We start from the raw sequence: 20061 nt of genomic DNA, 5'->3' as shown, positions 1-20061 counted from the left end.
TTGGCCAAAACAAGTCACATGGCCAAGTCCAAAGTCAAGAGGTGAAGGAAACCCACCATGAGACCACAGCAAGGATGTGGATGTATGATACCACCAGAGGGGAGTGAAGAATGGGATCAGTAACTGAACCTAACACACATTCAACACTCATTCAATTTTACTTATCTTTGCATAAAGATGTCTGACCTTCCTGCCTCCCTTGTATAAGGACTCTTGTAATTACATTGCTCCCCCTAACCCCAGAAAATCCAGGATAATCTTCCCACCTCAAAATCCTTAATTTAATTGCATCTGCTAATTCCCTTTTGCCACGTAAGGTAATATATTTACAGGTTCTGGGAATTAGGACATGGACATCTTAAGATGGCCATTATTCAGCCAACCATAGCTGAGATTCAAACCCAAGCTTCTCTAACCCCTAGTCATGTGCTCTTTTCACTGTTCTTTGCTGCTTCCACAAAATCTGTGAAATCATTAATCCTAGGGTTTTCATGGGTCTACGAAGAGAGAGAAGCATATTTCTCTGCAGGTTGGACAAGTCACAGGAATACTACATGCTCTACCAAAAAGAAATGTACCCCATTTCCAATTGGAGCTGGCAGGGCTATTCATAAGGTAGGGCACCAAAGGGTGTTCCTCACCATCCCTGCTGTTAGCCAGGTGAGGCTTCAAGAAGTGGCCAATGTGGCTTTTCAGCATTATTCATTTGTTTCCTTGTTTGTTATCTCTTCCACTAGAATGTCAGCCCCAGGAGAGTGGGGACATATCCATCACACTCACCATAGTGTTCCCAGAGCCCAAAAGAGCCCAGCACAGAGCTGGCATTCCACGGATAAATACAAACCCCAAAGTTGCCCTGATCCAATGGATAGGATTTCACTTGGGTATAAAATTTAAAGATGGGGGAGGGAATCCAGTATTCCCAGAATTGTGCCCAGAATCCCTTACCTTTGGGAGGTGTTGATGTGAAAGCTGAGGTCCCCGGTCAGGACTATAATGAGGGTGAAACATGAGTAAGATTTGCCTAGTTGTGCCCTTCTGAGAACAGAGGTTACATCTCTTGAACATTCTACGTGAAGCATTCTGAATCGATCATGCTTAGGCATCAATAACAATCCACCTATGAAAAATTCTCCCACAAGGGCACAAAGATAGATGTACAAGGATATTCACTGTACTGTTTCTAACAGCAAAAAATTGGACACAGCCCAAATGTCCATCAATAAGGGTTTGGGGAAATAAATGATCATACAGTCACAATGATGGAATGCCATGCAGCTATTAAAAGAATGGGATAGAAGGGGAAAGATGCCCAAGATATATTGCTAAGTAAAAACAGTAAGTTGCAGGAAATACAAAGCATGGTCCTATATTAAAAAAATAATGTATATCAAAACTCATCATTCTTGAAGTTAAAAAAAAACTCATCAAACTGTATACTTCACTGTGCATTTTACTGTACCTAAATTATAACTCAATAAAAGAAAAACAATATATGTGTGACTTCTAGTTCTTTGATTTTAAGAAGCAATTTTTCACATTGTTTTTGAAATTAAGACTTGCCTTTTCATGTAATGCAGCATTTTATGTTTTGTTGAAAGGCTAATAAGTCAAAAGAGTAGCTTACCAATGATGGTGATTTAGAATAGAAGAAATACAAAGGAAATACATTAGCATATACATAGAAAGTAAACGAGATAAGCATATGCGTAGAAAAGCTAAAAATATAGACATTTTGAATTCAGGAGTGAAATAATGGAGAGCAGAAGGTGTAGGAACTAAGTAATATATTTCTATAATCGAATTTTTTACTAGGGAGACACATTAGTAATGAGAAACAAATAAAGGGTAAGGAAAAACTCTTTCTGTGACCTATACCTTTTGTGGGGAAGAGTGAAAACTCACTTTGTATTCAGGGCAATCAGGGGCATCAAAGGGCATTTTGACAATTTAACAGGCCAAGAGAATTGAACCTCATTTGTGTTTTTAAAATAGAAAGAATTTTGTTGTTGTTTTCTGATTACAAAAGTAATATTTGGGACTTCCCTGGTGACGCAGTGGTTAATAATTGCCTGCCAATGCAGGGGACATGGGTTCGAACCCTGGTCCGGGAAGAGCCCACATGACGCAGAGCAACTAAGCCCATGTGCCACAACTACTGAGCCTGTGCTCTAGAGCCCGCGAGCCACAACTGCTGAAGCCTGCACGACCTACAGCCCGTGCTCCGCAACAAGAGAAGCCACCGCAATGAGAAGCCAGCGCACTGCAATGAAGAGTAGCCCCCGCTCGCCGCAACTAGAAAAAACCTGCACGCAGCAACGAAGACCCAACACAGCCAAAAATAAAGAAAATTAATGTGCTCATTGTATAATTAAACACCCAAACAACACAGAAAGTTGGCATTGAAAATTACCCACAATCCCACACTCTACCCCCCAAAAGAGCGAATCTCAAAATTGGGGTGCATACCCTCACTTACAAAAGCAGCTCCAATCTTTACGTACTATTTTAAAACCCAATTTTGTCCCTCTTAATATGTAAACAATATCTTTGCATGTCATAGTACAATATACATCATCATTTTAATGACCGCCCAATATATTACATCACATTTTTTACACTGTAATTGGTATAACAGAGACCCTATTGTTGCACATTTACATAGTTTCCAATTTTTTGCCATTGTAAATAATGGTGCAAAGAAAATTCTCATACATATATTTTTAGGCATTTATCTGATTATTTACTGAGGGTAAATTCCTAGAAGTTTAATTTGCTGAGTGAAGAAGCTTACACATTCTGAAGGCTTCTGATCCTTGTGACCACATTTTCTCTCCATAACAGGAGTCATCATTAGCATTATCAGTTATTGAGCATGGACTTCAGGCCAAGTCTTTCACTCCTTCTGAACAATCCTATGAGGCTGGTGTTTTTATTATCTCTCATTCTACAGATGGGGAAACTGAGGCTTGAGGGGTATATAACCTCTCAACATCACACAACTAAAAACTGGCAGAGCCAGAAATAAAAACCAGATCTGTTTATCTCCAAAGGTCAAGCTCACAGTCACAGCACTTTGCTGCCTGATGCTAATATGGTTTCCAGAATAGTCCTATCATTTCATCATCCACCCAACAGTGCATGAGAAAGCCCACGTCCTCACTTATTTCCCCCTTCGCCCAAACTGAGTAGTCTCATTTGAATCATGTAGGGAGTATGCAGTTGCAAGCAACAGAAAATGCAACTCTAACTGGCTTAAATAATAGTGATTAATTGGCTCAAATAACCGCAAGTCCTACCGAAGGCTAAGTGTCAAGGACAGCTTCATTCGGCAGCACAATGGTGAGACCAAGGTTCAGGTTTTGTTCCTTCCCCCTGTCTCCTAGGGTGCTGGCTTCACCCTCCACTGACTCTCCTTCATGGTCTCAAGATAGCCCCGACAACTCCCAAGGCTGTGTGCTTTATTCCCCAAGTCTGGACAGGAAAGAGAAGGTTGACTTTGGAAGTCCTCTCGGAAGAGTGGGAAAGATTCCCCAGATCCTCTAGCTTCTCAGTGGCCTGAATTGCCCCAGATGCTCATCTTGAACCAGTAACTGTGCCCAGGGGGTAGGATTATGTTGATGAGTTTAGGCCTGAGCTACATATTTCCATTCCTAGATCCCAGAGTGGGAGGTGATTTAGCTTCCTCTAAGGGCTAAAGAGAAAAGGTGTGGAATGAAAGTCAGGACACGTGTCAAGAGAAGGAAGGTTGGATTTGGGGGATGGTAGCATACACTCTTATGCCCCACCCATCTCCTCTTGGGCCTTACCATTGTCGTGCACCCTACATGCCACTCTATCCTTGCTCATGGCAGGGAGGAGTTTCAGGGAATTAACATCCCCAGGGAGCAGCCTGCAACCAATAATGATAGAGAAGGTGTATAAATACCCCAGCTGCCTCACCCCTTAGGTGGGTCATCATGTTCTACAGTAGCTCTCAGAGTTCTTCAATGGGATTAAGCTCCAGTTGCCCACAGTAATAACTGACTGGTGACCCAGTCTTTTTTGATCCCTTCTCTTCCGTTCTCATATTCCCACTGACCTCCCAATGTTTCCTGGGACCGCCTCTCAAATAAACCACTTACGCCTGACTCCCTCACTTGGGGTCTGTGTCTGGGGAACCCAAACTAAGACAGTTAATGCAACTGCAAAGTCCACTACATTAATGTTTTTGGTCTTTGTCTAATTTAAGCACATTCTACAAAGATAAAAGTGCAGTGTTACTATGGAAGATAGATGTTCATGTGGCAGCTCTCCACACTGATGAAAGAACAATATCTACCCCTAAGCTACCTCCTTCACCTTCAGTGTGAAGGAGAAAGGAGGCCCCCTTCCTTCGGAAGCCACTTTGCATGCACAGCTACCTCAACGGTGACCAGACAAGAATGCATTATTAAGCACCCCATCGCGAGGCTGTCACGCAGATATAAACATCTGGACTCCTTGGTGAGATTCCTTTAGGAAAAAGAGAAAGAACTCTAAAAACTGACTCAGCCCATGGTAGATTGGGGTTTTTTAATATATCTCTTTCTGGGAGTGTTTGCTATAAACAAACTATAAGTCTGGTGGAGAGGTAAAAAGGAAGCCCTTCCTCAAAAGATGCCACACATTAATTTTTAAGTTCACTCCCAGAAGATGTCTCCTTTTGCACCTGTTAATGTGATTTGTATGACAATCATTTATACATAATTAATTGCCATGTAGCTTTTTGCATGGCTGGATGCAGCATTGGCAAGTGGCTGACTTCTATCTGAAAAAGATGTGTGAGCAGCTTTCTTTCAGGGATGAGCCATAAACTAAGCAGATTTCTAGCTCAGAAATGGTCCTTTTTGAAGAGAAAAACCTCTAGACTCTTTAAAATGGGGCCCAATTCTCTGAGTCTGAGAGTAGGAAAGGAAGTAAAAGATGATTGAATTCAACTGCCTCCTTTTACAAATGAGAGAACTGAAGGCCAGGAAAGAGAAATCTCTAAGTTTACTAAGTGAGGTAGTACAGAGCCAAAGCGTCCTAACTCCCAGCTCAGTGTTTGTCCCACTAAACCCTATGCCCACACCCAGAGCACTGATGAAACAGACAAAACATAGTTCTGTTCCCAGTAGGCAGGGCTGCAGGCTGTTCGGCCAAATGGATTGAAGGCAGAGGCAGGAATAATGCCTGGCCTAGAATGACCTTGAAAACACATCATATTCTCCCTCTCTCTCTCTCTCTCTCTCTCTCTCTCCCTCTCTCTCTCTAGCTCAGAGGAGATTAATTCTGGGATGAACTGGAATTCTTGAGATAACACACAGAAGGTTACTTAGACCAAGAGTAGCAAATGTAAATGCCTTTAAGCTCCACATAGGCAATGGGCGAAGGAGATGGGAGGTGAACCTCAGGGAGTGGAGGGGCCTGGCAAACATGTGAGCCCTTGCCCATCCCAACCATCCCAGCACTGACAGACTACCTAAATTTTTTAAGAGAGACCACAAGTCCAAAGTGTGATATGAAAAAGTGTTACATAATATCTTCCAGCTTTTAAATCTTGGTAACTGACATAATTTTTTAAATAAAAGATTTAAGCTCCATACCAGCCAAACAAAACACATCATCTCCCAGAATATCCGTTTGTAACTGCTGGCACAGGGTAATACCACCTGGCGGCAGATCTGGTCATTTCTTCATTCAAACATGCATTCTATGTTGGCGTTCAACAGCTGTGATTCTTAAATCTTTCTACACTTTAGAATCACCTCGGAAGCTTAAAAATCCCAGGTCTTACATTACGCCAATCACACCAGAATGTTCAGGAGTGAGAGCCAGGCATCAGGATGTTTTAAATACACCTGGATGATTCCAGTGTGCAGGCAAGTTTGGGAATAGCTGCTCTACAATGAGCCAGGCTGTGGGTTAGCTACTAGGGACACAAGGATGACCAGGACAGACATATTCCCTGTCCTCACAGGGCTTATAGCTCAGTGAGGGATTCAAGAAGATAACCAGATGTGGCCACAGCTGCTAGCTATCCACCAAACCTGTTCCCCTCCCCACCATCTTCCAGGGCGCATGCTGGACTAAATTTCCCATCATCCTTCACAGGTAGATGGAGCCACGAATCTGAATTCTGGCCAATAGCATGTGAGCAGAAGCCACCTGTGTCACTTCCAGCGGTGACCTATGAAACACGCCAGATCTGCACTTCTATGTTCCTTGATCCCTGTTGCCACGTGTTGAGGATGGCGGAGCCACTGTCAGCCCAGGTGAATGGGTCTGTGACTGTGAGGACCACTTATGGACCTAGATCAGTCACCTCTGAACTACTGTTACGATCTTGTTACAACAGCCCAACAAATACAGCAAGCAATTATAATAAAGACTATGACAGCAATAGCAGCAGATGCTGTGGGAGCACAGATCCAGATAAGGGGGGGCAGAGATCAGGGAGGGCCTCGGGCTTATTCACACACTCATTCATTCAACAAATACTTCCTGAGCACTTACCTTGCACCAGGCACTGTTCTAGATGCAATTACTGAAATCAGTAAGCAATTAATGAAATCAGTAAAGAAGTTATCGTCATACAAATCCCTTTTAAAAGTTGCAAGGGGGACTTCCCTGGTGGCACTGTGGTTAAGAATCCGCCTGCCAATGCAAGGGACACTGTTTCAATCCCTGGTCCGGGAAGACCCCACATGCTGCAGAACAACTAAGCCTGTGCACCACAACTACTGAGCCCATGCGCCACAACTACTGAAGTCCACATACCGCAACTACTGAAGCCCACGCACTCTACGGCCCACACGCTGCAACTACTGAGCCCGCGTGCTGCAACTACTGAAGGCCACGCGCCTAGAGCCCATGCTCTGCAAGAAGAGAAACCACTGCAATGAGAAGCCCGTGCACCACAACAAAGAGTAGCCCCGCTCACTGCAACTAGAGAAACCCACGCGCAGCGACGAAGACCCAACACAGCCAAACATAAATAAATAAATAAGAATTTAAAAGTTGCGAGGGATACAGCAGTGAAGGAAAGACTCAAAAATCCCTGTCCTCTTGGAGTTTAGGCTCTTCAAAGTATAAGGTGGCATTTAAATTCAGACCTAAGGATGAATAAGGCAGGCAGAAATTTGGGGAGGGGCCACAGTTATCGGTGCTCCTGGAAAGGGGAAAAACGTGTCACGCAACAGCCATGACGGTGGGAGAAGGTGGCACTTTGGGGGAGTTTCCAGTAATTGGGGGTGGCTGAGCACAGAGCGGGAGGCTGGGGGTGATGAGTGGTAAGACAGAGACAGAGGGAGACTGAGACCAAGAGAAATCCAGAGAGAAAAAGAAACTGGCAGAAACAGAGAGATGGAGACAGAGCAAGGCAGAGAAACTCTCAGAGATAGAAACAGACAAAGACAGAGCCAGAGAAACAGCAGACCAGAAAGATAGAAAGATCTGACAGGGACAATGTGACAGCATTGCAGGGCCACCTCCCCCTGATCCGACACCCTCGCAGGCCTTATTTGTACATGGGAGACAGATGTCCAATTTACTTAAGCTTGCCTTGCTTTGTTGAGAAGGTAAATATTTGATCTCCTGCAACTCCCAGAGATTTCTCCTCTATGAAAAGAGCACCTTTAATTAGCCTGAGAGCAAGTCCCTGCTTGGCTGGGGCAGAGCCAGCAGTGAGGTTTGTAATTCACAGCCTGGGGCTTGGGTTGAGGGATAGAGGGCAGGAGTGGGCGTCAGGAGACTTGAGTTCTAGACCCTCTCTGACTCTGGGCGGCTGTGGGGTCTGCGCCTCAGTTTCTTCATTTGTAAAATGAGTGAGTACTTTCCTACTCTGGCATTTTGTGGCAGCACTTACTGAGGTCTGTGATCCTATATTTAACTGTGAGATTGTTTAATGGATGTTTTTCACAGGAGAGCTTGAGAGCAGTCTTATTCACAGATGAACACATAGTAGGTGTTCAAGAGCATTGACTTGTTAAAGGAAGGAAGGAGGAGGGGGAAAGAGGGATAGAAGGAAGGAATGAAGAATGTAGGGAGAGAGAGAGGGAGGAAAGAAGGGAGGGAGGGAGGAAGGGAGGAGGAGAGGGAGGAGAGGGAGGAAGGGAGAGAGGAAGAAAGGAAAAGATGTTAAAGACATAACGAGTACTATGGCAAGGAAGAACAGGATACAAGGGGATTGAACCTCACCTGGATTAAATCTTTAGGAAGAGAAAGCCAGCAGGATGGGTCTAAAATAGCCTTGCTGCATTCCCCAGGGAAGCTCATAAATTTTGTGCCCCTTGTAGAGGCACCCACAGTTCCACAACCACAAACAGAGGAAGGAGAGACTGGCACATAGAGGTGGCCAACCCCCAGGAAACCACAGAGTTTGGTGGCCACCCCCCACGCCCCCACCCCTGCCCACAGTGACAGGCTAAGTGACAGTGATGTGCTGGAGGAGAATGGTGTGAGCAGCCTGGCTCCTAGACATTCTGGAACCAGCCCAAGCTTCCCCAGGGCTTGATGATGGTTCCGAAAAATCCCCAGACGTTCGCTCCTCTCCCTCCTCCTTCTTAGGGCGGAAGTCTGGGAATTTGCTCCTTTCTAGCTAAAACCGAATACTTCTGGACAGTGAGAGGACTTTGGATTTTCAAAGGATAAAAGAGGTGAATTGGTAATGGGAACAAATGAGGAAGTGACAGCACATCTGGGAAAACAACCAGTTGGGAGATCAAATTCATAAAGACTGGGATGGCTCCGTGAGCCCATTTCAATAAAGCAAATGTGAATAAATGAATAAACGGGGAGAAAAGAAGCTCCTCCTTATAGGAGAATGCAACAATGAAATGTAAAAGGAATGATGGAGTTAGAAAACCTTCAGTGGATGCTAAAACTAAGAGGTAAACATTGATGAATAGCAAGAGATTTACATAGCCTCAAAGTATCTCCCCACAATTGACTTATTAATTGATTACAAAGGGGAAAATAGTAACCTTACAGTGGAGAAACCTGTTGACCATGTTAACCAAGTGATCAAGGTGACCCTCACCAGGAGCAGGACAAGCCGACAGCATGCACCTCCCGATACAATGCACTGAGAATTCAGCACCACATCTGCATTATTCCTGCTGAAAGTACACAGCCTCACTCTTGACAACAGTGAAGCATCAGGGAAGCCCAGACTGAGGGACAGTCTACAAAATAACAGGCTTGAATGCTCTGAAGGTGTCAAGGTCAAGAAACAGAGGAGGGCCGAGGAGTTACTCCAGAATAGGGAAGGCTGAAAAGACATGAAAACTCAATGTAATGCAGAATCCTAGATTGGATTCTGGACAGAGAATGAAAAGATATTACTGAGACAGTTGACAAAATTTGAAAATGGACTGTGGATTAGATAATAATGTTATAGAGATGTTAAATTTCCGGCTTTTGAAAATTGAATTGTGGTTATGTAAGAGAACACCCTTTTTCCTGCAATACACACTGAGGTATTTAGTGGTTTAAAAAAAAACTAGAAGAATCTGAACATTAAAGCAGAGGGTAAGGGCTGGTTTTAGGGGTGGGGGGGAACTTCAAATCCCAGCTCTATTATACCCTGACTATGTGATCATGGGCAAGCCACCTGACTCTCTGAGCCTCGGTTTCCTCATTTCTAAAATGAGACTACCGATGGTGCCTGGCTTCATGGGATTTTTGTGCAGATTTGATGAGGTAACCCACTGCAAGGCCTGAGCACAGTCTCTGGTGCATAAGGATATTAGAGGCAGCTCTAAAGCTAAACATCTCAGAGTTGGATGAGATCCTCAGTGTTTCAGTCTAACTTCCAAATGTGGGTCTCACTGGGAAATGCCCTCCAAGCAAAGCAGCAAGGTTCTAAATACGACTGAGAAAGACAGAGATGTTAGTGCCCTAGTGTAATCCTTTTGTTTTACAAATGAGGAAACTGAAGCCTAGAACTGTCAAGATCAAGTGGTTTTGCCAAGTTCAGTCTGAGTCACTAAAAATTTAATTAACACATACTATGTGCAAGGCCAGCGCTAGCCACTGTGGGAGTTTCCAAGATAATCAGGCTCAAAGACTGAGTGTGAAAGCTTGTGTGTGCCATTATTAGAAAGTGCTGACGAAGGCACACCAGAAGGAAATCTCACCCACATCTCCCCATGAAATCTCACCAGTCCCCAGACCTGCATCTTTATCCTGGATTGTCCGGGTGAGCCCTGAATGTAATCGCAAGGGGGAGGCAGAGGGAGATTTGACTCCAGAAGAGGAAGTAGGAGAGGAAATGACAAAAGCAAGAGGTTGCAAAGATATGACTGTTGGCTGTGGGCTCTGAGAATATGGGTAGAAGCTGGAAAAGACAGGAAATGTATTCTCCCCTAGAGCTTCCTGCCAACACCTTGATTTTCGCCCCATGAGACCCATTTTGGACTTCTGGCCTGCATGACTCTAAGATAATAAATCTGCATTGTTTCAAGCCGCTAAATTTGTGATAATTTGTTACAGCAGCCATAAGAAACTAATACGCATGCATCGTGCCACCCCACAGCTCCCTTGTTCCTCACAGCACTGTGATGTCAGGAGCGGTATTTACCCAACAAAGAACCCAACTTCCTCCTTCAGACCTGGAGGGATAATGACACCCCCCCCACACACACACACACACTGATAATAACCCCCAGGATACAGCACTATTTCCTAATGATTTCTCCAACTCTGCTCACAGTTTTGGAAATAGCCCTAAATTAAAATAGCTCCTTGAGTAACCCAGTCTGAGAATGCCAACTGTTTCTTGCTGGAACCCTGACTGTTACAGACTCTGAAGAAGTCCAAAGGTTCATCCCTAGACTTCTGCACATTCTAGAACATTCTCACCCCTAGATTTCCACACATCCCAGAGGCTAATTTCCTCACAGTCCTCTCAGCATCCTGGCTCCTGGTGCTGTAGATGCTTCCTCAAATACATGAACATTATAGACTTTTTATATTGGTATCCTTGTCACCTCTTCAAATCCTCAAAAGAATATACCCACAGCAAGAATTTCTTAACAATGTAATCTTTAACTGAATATTCCACAGGGGGCACAAAGAAGAGGTGTACATCACAGCAACATGAACAGTGGTTGGTGGTCACTGTAGACATCACCACTCCCAAAACATAACAGAGAAGAACAAACCTGACTCCATGTTGCATCTATTCTTTAGCTCTAACTTTTGTGCTCCACTGCCTGTGCTTAATCGTGCTGGCTCTGCACCTTTGTCTCCTCAATCAGTAAAAGAATGTTACCTGTAGCCTGAAATATACATAATAGCCCTTTCTCAAGGCTCTGTCTCCTAGGCTTGACCTTTAAAGGCATAACACCTTCCATTCATATAGAGATAAAAAGTTGCATAACAGAAAATAACATTTGCCCTGTTGAAGGTTATAGAAACATTGTGACCAAACCTATGTGGAGAGCTACAGGAACAAAGGATTATCACATCCCCTCTGGGGTCTGGCTGGCAGCAAGAAGTCTGCACCCCCTCCCCTTTTAGTATAAAAGAATCCTAAATTGGGTAAGATGGTTCTTTGGGACACTAGTCCTCCATCTTCTCGGTCTGCTGGCTTTGCAAATAAAGTCCCTATTCCTTGCCCCAATACCTTGTCTCTCAGCTTATTGGCCTGTCCTGTGGCTAGCAGTAAGAGCTTAGATTCGGTAACAAAAAGATTTATTGGGCTCTCACTTGGGTCTTCAAGTGCCCCATGCCTCTGTCCGACTTGCTGAGGCACCTCTTCTCCTCCTCCTGTCTCTTTCCTCCTACATCCTCCTTAAAGCTTTGGAGTAAGTCCTACAACGTGTGGACAGAAAGCTCATCCTCTCCCCCAAACACTCATTCGAACAATTTTTTAAATAAAAACAGCTCTATGCCTATGAGGAATTCCAGTGGGAGGAAAGACGTTTTTCACCTTCAGTGCGAAAGTAGCATGAGTTTGGAGGCTAGAAGCAAAACAAAATGAGAGAAAATGAGAAGAGAGAGATTAAGAAGCAAGGAACTTTAGCAACATGGCAGCAGGTGGGAGCCCAGGAAGAAAGACAATTGATGAGAAAGTCCATGTAGTGGGAGAGGCTAAGGAAATGTACAACACTGAACATTTTATTTCAACCTGTTTTCTATTCTGTTTTGAGCTCTGGTCCAGCTCAGACACGCTCAAAACTTCAGTAAAAAGTCCATTACACACAACTCACCTATTTTGGTAATTCTTTAAGGCATAGAGGAGAGGGAGTGTGTTCAAAGCACAGCAAAGAGAAAACAACAGCTTCAGGCGGCAAGACACATGGCACATGAAGCCACTTAGAACTCCAAACAAGAAGTGATCAAGAGTACAAAAGCCCTCTGAGAATTCTCAGATATACCCAAGAAGGCATTGGACTTCCCACAATACATGGGATGGGAGCTTGGGCCATTTTCATTTTGATTTTAAAGGGACAAGTAGCCCCCAAAGTGTGGAGGAACAAGAGACATCCAAATGGTACATGCAGGTGGCACTTTCAGACTTCGAACTTGAGCATTAATGGTCAAGGCCTCACAATCATAATGCAAAGCAGAGATGTGTCTGAATCTCTGCTGAACTGGGGTGTTAATTACACGTCTGTGAGATAGAGACAGTCAGTGAGAAGGCTAAAATTAGCCAACAATCTGATATGTTGACACTTGGCATCAGTAACTGAAGCTTCTATGAAAGACGTATTTATGAGATGAGCTTATGTTTCATGATGACATGCAGGCTTTCAGGAGCCCCAAGAAATTCTGAAAGTTCAGCATTTTCTCTGTATCCACCTGTCTATGCATGGTGGTAAGAAAAGCTGCTGGCTTGCCCCCTCCTTGAGGTGGAGAAGGGAAGAAAAAGAAAGGGGCAAAGACATTAGATTAAACCCCAAGTCTTAGTCACTGGAATGTGTTTTTCTGGAGACATTAATATGTATACCCAGAACCAATGCTTTTCAGAAAAGTAAAGCAAAATAAGGCTCTGTGGCTAACTATAGAATTAATTGTGCTTAAACTGCTGAAACTCTTGCCTAGGGTCTCCGAGCTGGGAAAACCATTCTTATTTTATGCCAGAAACTGAACCAAAGGTTTAACTAAAATTATCTCATTTAATCCTCACAAATGCATTACATCGTAGGTACGATTATTATTACCATTTTACAGATAGGGAAACCAAGGCTCAGAGAAGTGAAGTTACTTAGCTTGTGTCTCAGTCAGGATTTTAGGTATTTACAACAGAGAGAATTTAACGCAGGAAATTGGTTACATGAGTGAAGAGGGAGCAAGGATGGTGAGGCTGCCCAGAGATTAGCGATAGCAGAAAGATGCTCTACTCCTAGGCTAGAGGGATGGAGGGAGGAGGTCGTATTTCCAGGCCCCTGGGAATAGGTTCACCTGGCAGAAGCTGGAATCTTGAAGGAAGCAGAGGAGGAGGGGGAGAAACACCCTAGTTTCTCCCCCTCCTCCCACATTTTAGTGTAACGCCAATGCCTCCCATTGGCCAGACCCAGCAGAAAGCCAGCTAACAAGGAAGTCTGGGAAATGTAGCCCATAGGGATGAGCTCCCAGGACCAGGAGCACTAGTAAGTGCCTTAGCCACAATTTGACCCAGGTCTGCACCATCCCAGTAAATCACAGCTCCTTTCATGGAAGAACACAGCAGCCAACTTTAAATTTCTTAAGGGTAGCACCTTAGTCCCACATGGAAACAGGGGAGGCTCAGATGACCCTCCTAGATTCTGAGCAATGCTCCCTATAGACGCAAGGGAGTCACTCAGAGTCATGCGTTCCAACCCCGTCTCAAAGGACAGCTCCTTGTGTGACTTTAAAAAAATATTTTCACCTCTCTGAGCCTCCGTTTTCTCCTCTGGAAAATGGATAATAGAAATACACAACCTCACAAAGTTGATTTAAAATTTACAGAGCACCTGGCTCACAGCAAGTATTCCAAAAATTGGACCTAATTATACCACCACTACCATCAATATTATGTAGCCTACTCTCAGGATTATCATTTTATTTACAGGCAGGGGGGCTCTCATGAGGAGAAGACTGGCAGAGAAGAAAAATTCATTTCTCAGTCACGTCTACAGAGCTGTCCTGGGCATTCTCTCAGAGACCCCTCTGCTATCAAGCAGACTTACTCAAGCTGACTAACAGTTACAACCAGCTCCCAGGAAAGAATAACTAGGGATGCTGTAAATTCTGTTTATTCTGGCTTCTTCTACTTAGTGAGTGCATTTACCTCACGCTGTGGCCCTCCTTTGCTTTCCTTAGAAAATTATTCACTAGGAAGGAAAGAGAAAGCCAAACACCTAAAGCAAAGAAACCCAACTCCCAGAACCTGCAGATCTGTTGCGAGCGTTTACTTTAGAAGGGAAACAGGGAAACACAAGGCACCATTAAGAGAATGAAATGTATGAGGTGGGGACATTCAGCACGAAGCTGCCTGAACTGCTCTGCTGTGATGGGGTGAGTCACCTGCTCTTTCTGATTGGGCTGGAGGTAGTGTAGATCCCCAAACGTCACCACCACTCACCTTCCACAGGGGCCTCTCCTTGCCCCCTCCACACTCATGCAGTTGAGTCAGAAGGGAGGAACCATCTAAAACAGTGCTACTCAAAATATAATCTTGAAAATGCTTACTCTCTGTACCATGGTGAATCGTATCCCCCTCCACCACATGAATGATCACCTGGAGCTTCTGAATGTGATCTTATTTGGAAATAGAGTCTTTGCAGATGTAATTGGTTAGCAAGATATCATATGGGATTAGAGTGGCCCTAAGTCCAATGACTGGTGTCCTTATAAGAAGAGAAGACACACAGAGATACTACGATCAACTAGTCATGTCTGCCTGGGATTGAAATGGGGAGTAGTGGTATGTCTATGCTTCCCAAACATTCCCAAAACATTCCAGCTTCTCTTAGGGGAAAATCTACCTGGGAGCCATCATTCAAGAATATATCAAAAAATAATAATAATGATGATGACAGTGACAGTTACGACTTGTAGAGTATTCCTATGTGTCATTTTATATAAGTTCATTCATTTCACCTTCATAGCAACCCTACAAGGTACACACTATTGTTATCCCTATTTTACAGATGAGGAAACTGAGGCTAAGTAAGTAATGGTCTCATATACCAGCCCAGTTAGTTTGGCCAAGAGACCTCACCCTTAAACATGATGTCTGCATATCATCTCTTGGCATAATATCTATTTACAACTCACTTTATAAAGAAGTACTTCCTTTTAAGTAGCCTAAATTTACATGTGCCCAGTCTCAAAAGGAATCTCACCACCATTTCCACCTTATCCATGCCATGAGTGACCCTCAAATGACCAGCCTTTCTGAAAGAGAGAGCTCTGAAGAGTTAAGAAAAATAACAATAGCCACAAAAGCTAACATACATTAAGCACCTACTATATATCGGGTCTTATCCTGAGAGCTTTAAATTTTTTAAGTCATTCAACCCATACAACTCCATGAGGTGGTTACTATTATCATAGCAAGGGTAATTAATTGTCCTTGGCTTTATGGAAAAACATGTGTATAGATATCTTCTGTCCCCCAACTCCATGTCACATTTCTTTGTGTGTTCAACAAATATTCATGCAGCACTTACTATGTGCCAGGCCCAGTACAAGGAGCTGAGGCCACCAAAGTGGATAAAACAAAGTCCCCAGCTTGAAGGAGCTTTTAGTCTGGTAAGGGGGTAGACAGATAAGCAAATAATTAGAGCTCAGTGAGATAAGGTCCTTGGACAAGGTGCCATGTAAACACAGAAGCAGCAGCTAACACTGGTTAAGCAATGTTCTCAAACAGGGGTGATTTCGCCCCCCAGGGGACACTAGGCAATGTCTGGAATCATTTTTAGTTATCACAACTGGTAGAAGTAGATGTATCTAGTGTGTAGAGGCCAGGGATGCTTCTCAGCACCCCACAATGCCCAGGATAGCCCCCACAACAAAGAAATGTCCATCCCAAAATGTGCTAAGGTTGGAAAACCCTAGGCTAAAGGAGTCGAAGTCATGGTGAATTTGAGATGGGCTTTGAAGGATGTGTAGGAGTTTATTAGGTAAAAAAGGAGGGAAAAGGGCATTCTAGGCAGAGGGAACAGCCTATCCAAAATCAAAGAGGCAAGTAAAGGGCAAGGCATGTTCAGAGAATGGGAGCAACTCAGTATGAGTAATAAAGTAGGGTAGGGCTGCATTCCAATGGGCCCAACTAAGTAGTTTGAATTTCATCCTATAAACAGTGGGGAGCCTTTTAAGGTACTTGAACAGGGTAGACAATAGGCAGGTCAGAACTGAATGATAATATTGTATGAAAAATTAAGGGAGGATGAGCAAAGCCAGGGATAAGAGGCCATAAAGCCAGGCCGGTTCCCCACACCTTCTCTGCCCCAGCCTGTAGTTAATCCTAATTCTGGGCATCTAATCTCCAGCAGGCCCAACCACAAAGTGTTGTTCTCCGTCCCAGACTCTGCCAGGCACATATTCAAAACGCCATCAGCCTTTGTGGACACGGCAGTGACAATGCTTGCCCCGCCTGGGAAATCCTGACTCTAACAGGAAAGAGCACAGCAGACTTCCAACCCCTGCCCCCATCCCAGCCCCCACCCCGAGCATTTCCAGCCATTTTTATCTGGAAGAGACTTTTTCCTGCTCCCTTAATGAGGGAGGTAAGAAAGTCTAATTTGAGTTCTCCTTAGCGGCTCACACACAGACACAAAGAAGTTTCTACGGTTCTGTCTGTCCTCAACACTCTCCATGCCTTCTCCCTTCCTTTCTATCAACTGTGTCTGCAAAGTGGTTTTAGGGTCACAGTGGAAGGGGCAAGATTTACAGCCTACCAGGGGTCACGGAGACCCCACAGCCTCCCAGCAAACTGGCCGCTTGCCATTTTTGCCATCAGCCCACATAACCAATACTGTGCTCTCAGATCTTGTGTTCTCCTTGAGTGATTTTCCTGAGGCCTTTATCTCTGCTCTGCGGCAGCCAGGGCCACAAACAGTAGAGTTTCCATTTCAGGAGTGTGGTGGATTCATTCACCATATGACTTGGGCAAGTGACATCTCCTGTGGTCCTCATGTTCCTCATCTGTAGAATGGGAATAATAAGGTCTCTAATTCAAAGAGTTGTGTAAGGATTCATGGCGACCATGTGTGTAAATTGCTCAGTACAGTGGTTGGCATGTAATAAACACTCAATAGATTCTATAGTGATGATATCCTCTTTACCAAGCCACCTAACGCTGCATGACCTTTCATACTCTCCTATTCCTTGTTGCAAGTTCCATAACCACAAAAGAAAAAGGTGCAAGGGAAGGAAAAATTCTCAAGGTCCTTCTATGTGTCTGCCATACCTGCTATGTGCATATATGCCCTCCTCTAATCCTCATGTGGCAGCCGTGGAGATGTGCTGCTCAGATTTTCCTTCAAGAAAGTATTTCCTTCAACTTTGAGAAACTTCAGGATCGACTGCAGCATTCAAGCCAAGGCCACCTTCTTCTCAGGCAGCCCCAGCCAATGACTGAGCATGGCAGGGGTACCAGGGCTTGGCCATTTCTGTCCAACATAGGGTTCCCTCTAATGGGCGATCTTTACTCCAGGGCCCCCCATTGGATTGGCCAGTATTTGAGCAGATCTGCATCATGGCCTGAGGCTCTCTATGCCTATCCAGCTTTCTCTCCCTTTATCTTTCACTGGCGTTAACCCCCCAGTAAACCTCTTGTACCCCTAACTCTGTCTCAGTGTCTGCTTCTTGGAGGACTCATTGACACACCTATGTGTGTGTGAGTGTGTGTGTGTGTGTGTGCACATGTGTTAAAAGTTTGTTTCCTTCCCTGTAGCATGGAATCATCCTGGTCTACGCATCACATGAATTGACCTTGCAGAACATAAGACCTTCATCTCTAATGTGAGATGCACACAAGCAAGTGGAGGTGTCCCAGCTCCCAGCATGGTGGCTTGAACATTGTAGGAGTCGCTCAATACATATTTGTTACATAAGTGACTAAATTGATGACTGTAATATAGTGTTCAGCTAGGACAGTGCTCAGCATCTTACAGAAGCGAAAAACATTCAGAAGTCAAATTGCTTTTTAGTAACAGACCCAGTAATAACAAGAGCAGCCAACATCTACTGAGAGCTATGGTGGACATGGGGATGTGCCCCCCCGATCCCCCTACAAGGAAGGATGTGCCACCCAAGCTGCAGAGCCACCTCACCCGAGATCACAGGCATCCCAGGGTGGCCCACACCAGTGATTGATGGATGTGCAGGATACAGACCCATTGGCCATTCTAGCTCCCGAGCTCTCTGTGAGCTCAGCTGGAGCAATCATTGGGCCCCTGTTGCAGCTTCAACTTCTCCCTCTGCTCTCTCCTGCTCACGTCCCCTCCCTTCCACTGGTGTTGATCCCGAGAGGTCTCCTTAATAAACATCCTGCCAGCTCATCTCCATTTAACTGTGCTAAGAGCATGCACCTGCATGAACTCACTGCATTCTCACTGCCACCTTAGGGGCAGGAATTATTCATTCCATGTTGCAGATGAGAAATATGAGGCTTGCAACAGTCACACCTCCAGCAAAAGTTGAGCTGAGATGCAAGCCCAAGTGTGTGGGACTGCAAAGTCTGAGGTGCTACATCTTTGGAAATGAATGTTGCCATCCTCCACCTCCAAACTGAGCCTCAAAATCAAGCCCCAATCTCACAAATAAGCCAAGGTAAGCACCACAGCCGTCTGACTCCCCAGACCCAGGTTTTCCCTTGAGTGTCGCCCTAAGGAGCCTCAGTGGGACCTACCTCGAACCAAGAATGCCAATCAGGTAACACGAAAGGTCATTTTGAAAGGAGTCACTGCTGAGCTGATAAAGAGTTTAAAAGGATGTTTATTCAAACCTATTTATCTGACTGAAGCCTGAACCCGAGAAATGAGCTTGAGACTTTTCACAGCCCACTGGAAACCTGTCAAAGCAATCAAGTAAACACACAAAATATGTAGCTGCCTCATGGATTTTTTTCCCCACCGTCTCACTGGGCAAGAGAAAGAGAGAGAAAAAAATACAAGGGATGTACCAATTTTATTGAAATACTTGCTGTCTTTGGAACCAAAAGAAAACTTCTCCCTCATGAAATGTCATTTTTTTCTAAAGACTTAATTAGAAAATCTTCAAGGGAGAAATCCCCCAAATGGGTATGACATGATACCTCCATCTGGTATCATGGAGACTGATAAATTAGGAGGAGGGAAGGGGAGAGAGGTCACACAAACCACACCAACTGGGAGAAGCCAAGAGTCTGTCGAGACACTCTTCAAGAGAGCAGAGATGTGGAGAAAGGAAATCAAGAAATCTTTTCCTGATTCACCGTTTGCTATGAAGTTGCTAAAATGCATCCACAGGTGATTACGCTTTTAAAAGACAGGCATTTCCTCTAAATTTAATAGGAATAGAGAGCTGGACATTTATTGAAGCTCAAATGCTGCATAACAGGTCATAGATTTTGTACTTGACTGGCAGTTTTCAGCATGCATTGGGGGACGGATAAAATGACTGTCACTACCTCTCTGACTGCCTAACGTCCTGTCATTGAATCTTCAAAAAGACAGACGTGGAAACTTACACGTGTATGTATTAACATATTCCTCTCTCTCTTTGAAATTTCTCCCTCTCTCTCCCTTTCTCCCTCCTTCTCTCCCACTCTCTCTCATATGCAAATGTACCGTAAAATTAAATGAACAAGAGAATTTAGAACTTCCTTCCCACCCCAAAGTGAAGAAAACTTTAGTATTCCCCAATCCTCAATATTCAGCATCTCAAAATATAGCCAGCTCCAACACAGAACTCTTACAAAGGATTAATGACAGGCCAAGATCACTCTGGAACACTGCCCAACTACTTTCTTGTAGGAAACTGCAGAGAATTTCATAGCAAAGTACTCCAAGCCCTCCCTGTTCAGCCTATCACCAGCAGGCGGGGGTGGGGGTGGGGGGCGGTGTAGCAGCCTACAGGAGTTGGTAAATACACTGACTGAGG

At 44.4% G+C, this 20061-nt stretch overlaps 1 protein-coding gene across 4 annotated transcripts in view; it reads right to left on the bottom strand.

Moving 5' to 3' along the window:
* RPH3A (rabphilin 3A) overlaps positions 1-20061 on the bottom strand; it is a 286320-nt gene that overhangs the window by 131329 nt on the left and 134930 nt on the right. The window lies entirely within an intron of this gene.

The sequence above is a fragment of the Orcinus orca genome, chromosome 15 (assembly GCF_937001465.1).
Source record: "Orcinus orca chromosome 15, mOrcOrc1.1, whole genome shotgun sequence".
Lineage (NCBI taxonomy): Eukaryota > Metazoa > Chordata > Mammalia > Artiodactyla > Delphinidae > Orcinus > Orcinus orca.
This window is presented reverse-complemented; position numbering and strand designations above follow the sequence as displayed.